The sequence below is a fragment of the Poecilia formosa genome, unplaced genomic scaffold (genome assembly GCF_000485575.1).
Source record: "Poecilia formosa unplaced genomic scaffold, Poecilia_formosa-5.1.2 Scaffold113, whole genome shotgun sequence".
Lineage (NCBI taxonomy): Eukaryota > Metazoa > Chordata > Actinopteri > Cyprinodontiformes > Poeciliidae > Poecilia > Poecilia formosa.
This window is the reverse complement of record NW_006800052.1, coordinates 1,688,403-1,697,747: the sequence shown is the minus strand read 5'-3', so window position 1 is coordinate 1,697,747 and position 9,345 is coordinate 1,688,403. Positions and strand designations below refer to the sequence as shown.

Here is a 9,345-nt window from a genome sequence, read left to right as displayed (position 1 = left end):
CTGTTAGAACAACAAATAAATTCATCCATCATCTATTTATAGAAAAGCATTTCCAAATCATAATTTTGCAAACATCATATCTTAGTGTACCCCGCCTCTCGCCCGGAACGTGAGCTGGAGATAGGCACCAGCACCCCTCCCAACCCCACTGAGGGACAAGGGTGAAGGAAAATGGATGGATGGATGGATATCTTAGTGTTGGTGTCTTTTCATTAAACATACAATAAGTCCAACAGTTCAGCTGTCAGTCAGTTCCCCTGACTTGGACTTTCATACAATTAGGTAATTTGCAGACTCTCTCCAAACTATGATGATAGCATAACAATGAGTACATGTCAAGAAACTCCAACAATCAACTTTTATTTCGGATTGATGTAACCTCAAAATGACTAAATATTCCAAGTGAAGTAAAAAGCTTCACCAACACGGGTACTACTCAGGGGTTGAAATCAGTTTATTGTAGATTTTTATTTGTTATATCTGTCCCTCTATTTTGATAATCTTTGGTTTTGCATGGATTTAAAATGATATGCAGAACATCAGTGTGGACACACAGAGCTAAATGTAACAACGCTATCAGGAAGGAGAGACACACAAAACACAGAAATGCAAAAAGGAGCAGCTGAACAATAGACACACTAAGCTGACTTTCACAGCTGGTGGATTATTTTAGGATTTGACTACCAACTAAATAACACAGCTAATTATGTGTTGCGTCAGAAAGAAAAAAAAAATAACCGGTGTACATCGCTTGTAGTTTCCAGCTTTGAAAGTTTCCTCTTCCTTGAAAGCCAACACGCTATCTGAATAACCAAGACAGACCAGCTCTGACGAGGTGTCGACTGCTTATTTATCTGATTTTGAAGCACATAAATCACCATGTCGACAAGTCGCGGGATGTGGTGTTTGAAATTAAACGGTAAGGATGCAGATATATTAGGTCTGAAGAAGGAACAATAAATGGCCCATGAAGCCGCTTCTTTCCTGCCCATTTGAGCCGCACGCAGACCGAAGTGAAGATTTAGTAGCTTTTCAAATTGAGGAAGGGAGCAGAGATTTCTGGTTCATTAGATGCCCTCTGCTCCATTCGGCTCCCGGTCTGGGGAAACATATTACCGGTGGCTTGGTGCGACTCCAGCTGGATAACGTCTGCAGCCAGCGGAGAGGACTTTTTCAGCTTCATGTCTCTGTCTGCTTGCAGCGTTGCAGAGCAGACAGACCACCCACCTTCTGAGCCCCCGTCTGCGCTCACACAGTCACACATGCACACATTGATGTCACTTACGTTTCTGGAAAGTAACACTGATTCATTTACCCTCAACATAATCTGCCCCCTCTCTTAAACTCTCTCCTTCCTGGCTCATCCTGAGACTTGATGAATAACAGTCTGAACATGCAGGAAAAATGAAGCGTGATAAAAATTGTTGATTCAAATAATGATCCTCTATGGGAGAAAGGAGAACTAGACTTGCAGACACATATTCCTTGAATTTAATCCCTCCATCTTATCTGTTGCAACAGTTCTTAGCTTCTTTTCTAATCGGTGTACGCAAAAAGATGGCTGGGTAGATGGCGAAGATTAGTTTGATTTCTGCTGAGTAGAAATGGCCTCTCTCTGCCTCTGCTATTTTTTCCAAATGATGCTTTATGTTTTCCACCAAGTTTATGAACATGGATGTTAAAATAAAGAAATCTAAATTGGGAGTAAGGGGTGTGTACGGATGTGAGTGGAGTAATAAACTTACAGGTCCAGGACGCGTCTAGATTCCTCCCTACAGTCTGACGTGGGTACTGCAAAAAGGACAGATGTAAAGACAGTCACAGGTGTGAGATAGTCATTTTTTTTTAGAAAACTTACTTTTAAGATAAATTAGCTTTAGAAATATAAATAATGGATGACTCATTATGCATGCATTTAAAAACAAGCATACCTAAAGTACACATGTATGGAGTTATACTCAATAAATTAGAGCGTTACTAAGTTGATTTATTTCAGCTTGTGTCATGCTCTGTTGGATCAATCTGAAGTCAATAGTTCTGAATTAACATAGAAAGCTGGATGAAAACAAACTCACAGAAAGAGCATGAGGAAGACAGAAAATGATAATGGAAGAATCAGCAAATAAAACAGAGTTTATACCAACACAAGGGTGCTGAATGATATTAGTTCCCTCCAGGTGAGATTAATCAGGGGGATTTGGAACAGCTTTGAGAAAGACGAGAGAGCCAACCAGTGAACACAGAGGGACGTGAACTAAAACACAAATCAATCTGCAAAGCAAGAGGGGAAAAAACAGAAAACACAAAATGTCACTTATTATTCCTACATTTAGCTAAAATAAACAACTATAAAAAGAAGGAATGTATAATCTGATTAAAAGTTTATATATTCTATGTAAATAGAGATTGTCTTGAAAGCTAGCAAAACTGAACCAATGGCATAAAATGAAAACAAATGCAAGGGATGTTTTTCTGAAGTATCTTCTAAACTACACAGGTAAAAAATGGTAACCTTTCACAATGCCCCTTAATATGAGACATGGAGTCAGTGAAGCGTCCAGTCTGCCCTCAGTCCGACTTCAGAGGCAAAAACACAAACAAAAAAACCCAGATCCAAGATGGTTTTTGCCTTTTGTACAGTTAATGGTCCCATCTTGTTGTGAATCATGCTGAAGGACACGCGGTCAACGAATGAAGCCATGAAAGCAACAAAAACAGAAGCCCTTGGCCAAATGGTTTGTTTTCTGTTCTAGTGCAGAACAGCTTTCTTTTTTTGCAGCACTTACAGTTCCTCTCAGACACCACTTAGCACTTTTTCCGGCCAAGGCCGCAGGTCCCCTGTCTGCAGCAAGCTGAGGTCCTGCAGACTTCCTGCAGATTAGCACGCTGGTCAGTCGTATGTTTTCCTCTGCTTGGTGGGGTCATCTAGACCAGGACTCTGCAACTCTTGCTAGAACTGCAGCTCTTAGATGTGCCCCTGATTCATCACACTTTAATCAAACACTACGAAGATCTATTCCTGAATGCATGCTTACTTATTGTATTTTCCAATACAATAAGGGATTTTACAGCACAATCAAGTAACTATCTTACTTTCAGTTGTTATAAGAATACTATATATCAAATATAAAAAATAAATGTTGCTTCCTAAATTAACACCTTCTGTCAGACTGTGGCTGCAGCGTAGTAGCTAGCAACCATCAGTGTGAATGTGATGGTTTTTGCCTTTTGTACAGTTAATGGTCCCATCTTGTTGTGATGAGACCATCACAACAAGATGTCTCTTTAAAGACAAATTAAAATTTGTCTCTTTAAAGACAAATTTGTCTCTTTGTCTTTAAAGAGATAAATTTGCCTTTTGTCTCTTTCAAGACTCCTGTTCATTTTGAAACTCCACCTTCAGGAAGTCATCACAACATTGCTCCTCTCTTACCTCTTTAACATGTTAACCAGGGTTTCACTAAGAAGTAGCTCCTATAATGAGCTCAGCAAACATGCAGTTCCACCAGGCCTGTACTTTCATAGCGCATTATCAAGTTTAGAAGACCCCAAAGCTCTTTACCAGTCATTCACGCACACATTCACACTGATGGTTGCTAGCTACTACGCTGCAGCCACAGTCTGACAGAAGCGAGGCTGCCATGCTCCAGCACCTCTGGGTCCTCTGACCACCAACAGCAGGCAAGGTGGGTCAAGCGTCTTGCCCAAGGACACAACTGAGGCAGACGAAGCGGGGTTTGAACCGGCAACCCACCAGTTACAGGACAAACTCCAACCACTGTCGCCCCAAGCTGTAGAAACAGGGTGTCAAAGTAGAGTCTGACTAAGCACCCAATAAAAGAATTAGCATGAGGAAACAATTAGTAACGCACTAATCCAGCTTTTATTTGACCTGCCAAGCATTAGTGTGTTGCTTAATTGGCAACAGCAAAGCAAATAAGAAAATAAGAGCACTGGACACAATGACGAAGATCTGACAAGGAACCAGAGAAAACTCTCCATATGTTATAGCTAGCAAAGTTATGGCGCACATGTGCTAAGTGATTGAGAATAAAACAAAGCTTACCCTAAACCACTAGAGTAGTAAACCAGAACCATCAAAAACCAAATAAAACCTTAAACAACGAGGGAAAAAAACATCGCAAACCACCAAATTATGACAAACTCATGAAATTTTTATGGCAGCAGTTTAGAAAAGCAGCTTAAACAGGTAGTGAGAGCTGATAAATGAGATGTTGTGAGACAACGCCCCTAGGAGGTCATGTGTGTGTCACTGTAGGACCTGTGACCTTTTAAATGTTCTGGAGGAAGACAGGAATGCTGGCTCATTTACTGCAGCTGCCTACAGGTGGTGAAATGTTTAAGTGGTAAACCCGAAAAAAGGCAATTATGAAGCTTAATTAGGCAGTGCGATGTAATGCATGCGAAGTGGCATTTCACCCACAATTAAGCCTCATTAAGGAGCAGCCATTTACTTCTCTGGCAGTGCTGAGGTCATGGACTAAGGAAGAAAGCACAGACCTCTAGTAGTGAAGCTGCAATCCCGGATTAATACATAAAGCACTGCTCTCCGCCCTGAAAATGGCAAAGAAAAAACCGACTGCTCCCTGACTTTTTTGCTGTCACGGACTGCCTTTGAGGTCCCATCAGCTTTCCCCTGAGACTGATGATAAGAGGAAATGTTTCTCTTGCCATCTCAGTCCCAGGGGTTTCCCAGGGGAAACCTCGTGCTTAAACGTTCCCAAAACCCGGGGTCAAAAGGCAGTTATAAAGAAACTGAACGAACAAACAAATACTGCCATTGGTGTGCCGTGTCACTTATTTGTATAAACACAAGCTCAAGTTCACATGCCCAACAGAATCCAAGAGGATTCTCACAGATATTAGCTTGTTCCTTCCTCATTTAAGGTCTTCTGGGAAGTAAATGAAAGGTACGGCCCTTTTGGAAGTCATAAACTACACAAAGGAAAGGCAGCTGCTGAACGCAACCCGAGACGACTACACTCCTCGAATCTTATCAGCAGAGAGCTCCGACCAAGGCCAAAGACTGAAACCAGAAGTAGGGCCAAAAACAATCGAAAAATGTCTTCCTGTTGCTATTTCTGCATTTAAAATCACTTCCTCACCACTTTCAGAGAATATCACTAAATGTAACATACACACAGCACTAGTACGGCCACACAATAACGTACACACACATTTGTGCAGATGGTCATAAATCTACACCTGAATGTGCAGGAATCTCACCAGGGCATGAGAAACCTAACAGGTCAGAAACATTTGACTAAGAAAGAAAAGAGCTTGGTTTTTCTGATTCATGGAGATCTGTTTAAATGGTTTGGACTGGGATTGAATTGTTATTCTGCAGCTCTGCTATGACACCTAGTGGCTTCATGGGTTGCATCAAAAACCATCTACAAAACTATTCATACTTTATTGTGACACAATTATTGGTTCCTGCTGTTTATGCTGTAAACCAGTGGTCCCCAAACTACGGCCCGCCTCTACATTTGGTCCGGTCCCCTGAACAATACCAGAGAGCATTTAGATTTTTTTTTCATATAGTCTACCGTATTTTCCGGACTATAAGCCGCTACTTTTTTCCTAAGCTTTGAACCATGTGGCTTATATGTGGATTTTTCTTCAACCACAAGGGGGCTTTTTAGCAGGAAGTGAATCATTGTAAGTCAAAATTGGAAATAAAAGAAGAAAGCACCCATTAAAATGGAATTAGGTTTTAATAGGGAATTGAAATTTGAGAATGTTGTTGATCAGTTAAATAGCATTGAGGGGAAAAGAAGATTTTTCATTTTTTTAAATAATACTGGGATCATTATGAGAATTTGAGGTATAGATATTAGGATCCAGTAGATACATTAATGGATGCAAGCTGCCGTTGAAATCTGAAGAAGAAGAAGAAGAAGAAGAAGAAGAAGAAGAAGAAGAAGGAAGCACCCATTTTCATTTAGCACATGCTAGTAGCAGACACGAAGGATCAACACTTTTACTGTTACAGTTACCATTCGGAAACAACCTAATCAGTTCACTTAAATCTAAACTTGGCAACTTTTCTTTTTCAACCGTAATAAATGTGATATTCAATTTACCTGTTATGACTCAAATTTTGGGTGTCCGCCCCCCTCTGCTGCTGCTGCTGCATCGCTGTGGAAAACCTGGAGAGGCAGATATCTGCGGCTTCTAGTCCAGAAAATATGGTATTTATTTAATAAATAGTGTTACTTCCTGGATTTTTTTCTGTGAAGAACCCAGAGAGGGTTATTTGATTGTGCTTTTTCTGCTACAAACCGTAGTTTGGGGACCACTGGTTTACAGCATAAACAGCAGGAACCAATAATTGTGTCACAATAAAGTATGAATAGTTTTGTAGATGGTTTTTGATGCAACCCATGAAGCCACTAGGTGTCATAGCAGAGCTGCAGAATAACAATTCAATCCCAGTCCAAACCACCAGAGAAGGGAAAAGTTATGTGGCCCTCACAGGAAAAAGTTTGGGGACCCCTGCTGTAAACAAATAAAATTTCTTCCAACAGATTTTACAGGGTTGGAGTCATACAGAGAGGTCTTTGACCGTTATCATCCAGAGGCCCTGGTCCTCTCTTATGTAAGCTCTTTTAAAATTGAAGAGAAACTGCTGTGCTCTTCGTGTTGCCCTTTTTGATCATGGTTATGTTTCTTACTGCTGGTTTTTCCATCCTGCTTAAAGGTTCATCAACAAACCTCCAAATTTACTATTTTCCACACTATAAATAAGTGCGCACCAGATTATAAGGCGCACTTTATAATCCGATCCAGTCATTGTTTCACTCACGGTGTTGGTGTTGCGATATTGTGCCCAACTGCTTTCTAGGTAACACAGACCAACCACACGCTGCCGCCGCAGTCTCTGTCTGTCCTCCCCCAACCCCCCGACTTTAAATGTATAAGGGCTGGTCCCTTGGTAGCCCTAGTCGAAGCGCCCCCGAAGCACCCCGGATGAATGTCTGAAGCCACTTTGTTGACATAAAGAATGTCAACAAAACAGTCCGACTCCGGTCTGCGAGGAGAGCCTTCCGCGACTGGGCCGGGGCGTGGCCGGACGATGGTCACCGTTCTCAGTTAGCGCACAGCATGTTCGTGGAGAATGTTGTGGTGCTAAATGACCTGCAGATGACCTGATTATAGACGGTTGATAGCTACATAGGTCAGTCAAACTTTATTAACAAACCAGCGTTCTGACAACTATCCCAGCATGCACCGCGCGCTTCTTCTACGGGCGAAAATGAAGTCGGCGGCTGCTTACCGTAGTTGCTAGACCTGTTGTGGCTCAATATTGGTCCATATATAAGGCGCACCGGATTACAAGACGCACTGTCTGCTTTTGAGGAAATTGAAGGTTTTTAGGTGCGCCTTATAGTGCGGAAAACGCTGTACTTTTTTTATATATATATCCTTATCCTTCACTCTGAGTGGTAGCCTTATTTTTCCTGTAGATTTAAACCTTTTAACCACTGCGGAAAATAAAGTATATATATGTGGACAAATAGCTGTTTTATCTCAGGTTTTTCTTGAACTAAGCAGATGAGCAAACATCTGTCTTACAATATAGTTGCCGATTTCTTCTTATCTTTGTCAATTTGACAAGAGTAGGTAAAGGAAAAGGGCAGAAAATCTGGGTTTACCCAAACTTACAAGAAAAACACTTCAGCTATATTTACCATATAGAAGTCAGCAGTGGTAATAACTATAGTGCCAAATCAACAGCTGATTAGATAATTTGAACAACTAATATAAACTCATTGCATATCTGAATAGTGCTGTTTATTTATTTTCAAAGATTTTATTGGCTCTAGTGGCCTTTATTTGATAGTTAATTGACAGGAAAGTGGGTAATGAGAGAAGGGGGAAAACATGCAGCAAAGGTCACCAAGGCCAGGAATCGAACCTGCGACAGCTGCGCCGAGGACTAAGGCCTCCATATGTGGATTGTGCTTAACCCCTGTGCGGTGTAGTTATATTATATCTTATATGCATACCATCTAGTGGTGGCAAAAGCAATAAAAAAAAACTACCATGCTCTGGACTTAAGATGGAGTACATGGCATCCACACATATTCATGACATGCTTTGATTAAACTAATTTATGTTCGGTGTAATTCCAGTACTGAAAAATTTCTTCATACTATGGTGAGTCTCTCTCACCTGAGAATGTGAACCTGTACTGGGCTGATTCTGTGCCTTCAAATAATTTAAACAGCTCCTAGAGAAGATTCATAACTTATAACTTATAAGTCTGAAACAGGAACAGGTCTGAAAAAACAGTATGTGTGCTACACTCAAGAGAGAGATTCATTTGATGCATCAAAGAGTGATGTCATCACTGATGTAATTGTTACCATAGGAACTGAACATTCTAATGGTGCATTCACACCAAACACGTTTTGAGCGTCAGGCGACTCTGGTTTATATTCAAAGTCTATGTGAAGCGTTCAACGCTGCGCTAGACGCTCCAAACGCCGCATCAGCCCTTGACACGCCTCCACATAGAGTTTGAATGTAAACCAGACATGCCTGATGCTCAAAATGTGTTTGGTGCGAACGCACCATTATATGTACAGTGTGATATTATGTCCATCATAATAGGACCAAGACCTGGTCCTAATATGATGGATTCATTGCTTTGGATCAGGGGTAACATTTAGAGGTAAAGTGCGAATTAAGTTTTAGTTAATTAGGAATAGACTAGTATTGGTTAGGGTTAGGGAAAATCGCAGCTACTAAAATGAAGGGAAATCAATGCAAAGTTCTAATATGGGTCGAAATAGATTTGACAAGCCTGTATAGGATTTTGTTTTCTAAATCATTTTATAAATAAGCAATGATGATATAAGGTTAGGTTGTATTTCTGCCAATTGCATAGCTGCAGTACATTAGTAGTCTAATGTGTTGAATGTGCTGAGATATATTCAACGCATCAGAAACCAATCAGAACCAAACGTTTGCCTTTTGGTTCTGATTAGTTGTTTCTGGACAGTTTTAATGTTTATTTTGGGGATTTTAACTCTGAAATTGATCTTGTTTTCTCCATTGATTTTGGAGTCAGGAATTTTATTTGCCTTCGTCTGTTTTGATTTCCTAAATTTGTGTAAAGCAGGGGTGCTCAAATTCGGGCCTCGAGGACCGACTTTGAGCACCCCTGGAGTAAAGGAATGAATTTACAATAATGCCCAGTGTTGGCAAAACCTGGGTTTGGATAGTGACCTAGGTTAGTACCACCTGGGTGTGGGTCGGTGTAAAGGCCGAGCCGGGCTTAGATTGGTCTTCATGCCAATGCCAACATGAAGGCCC

General features: G+C 40.9%; 1 long non-coding RNA gene across 1 annotated transcript in view; it reads right to left on the bottom strand.

Annotated features, from left to right (window-relative positions):
• Window positions 1–9,345, bottom strand: part of LOC103143595 (uncharacterized) — a 37,316-nt gene that overhangs the window by 24,268 nt on the left and 3,703 nt on the right. The window contains exon 2 of the long non-coding RNA XR_476813.2: window positions 1,746–1,791. This is a non-coding gene — a long non-coding RNA (uncharacterized LOC103143595). The remainder of the gene's footprint in view (window positions 1–1,745; window positions 1,792–9,345) is intronic.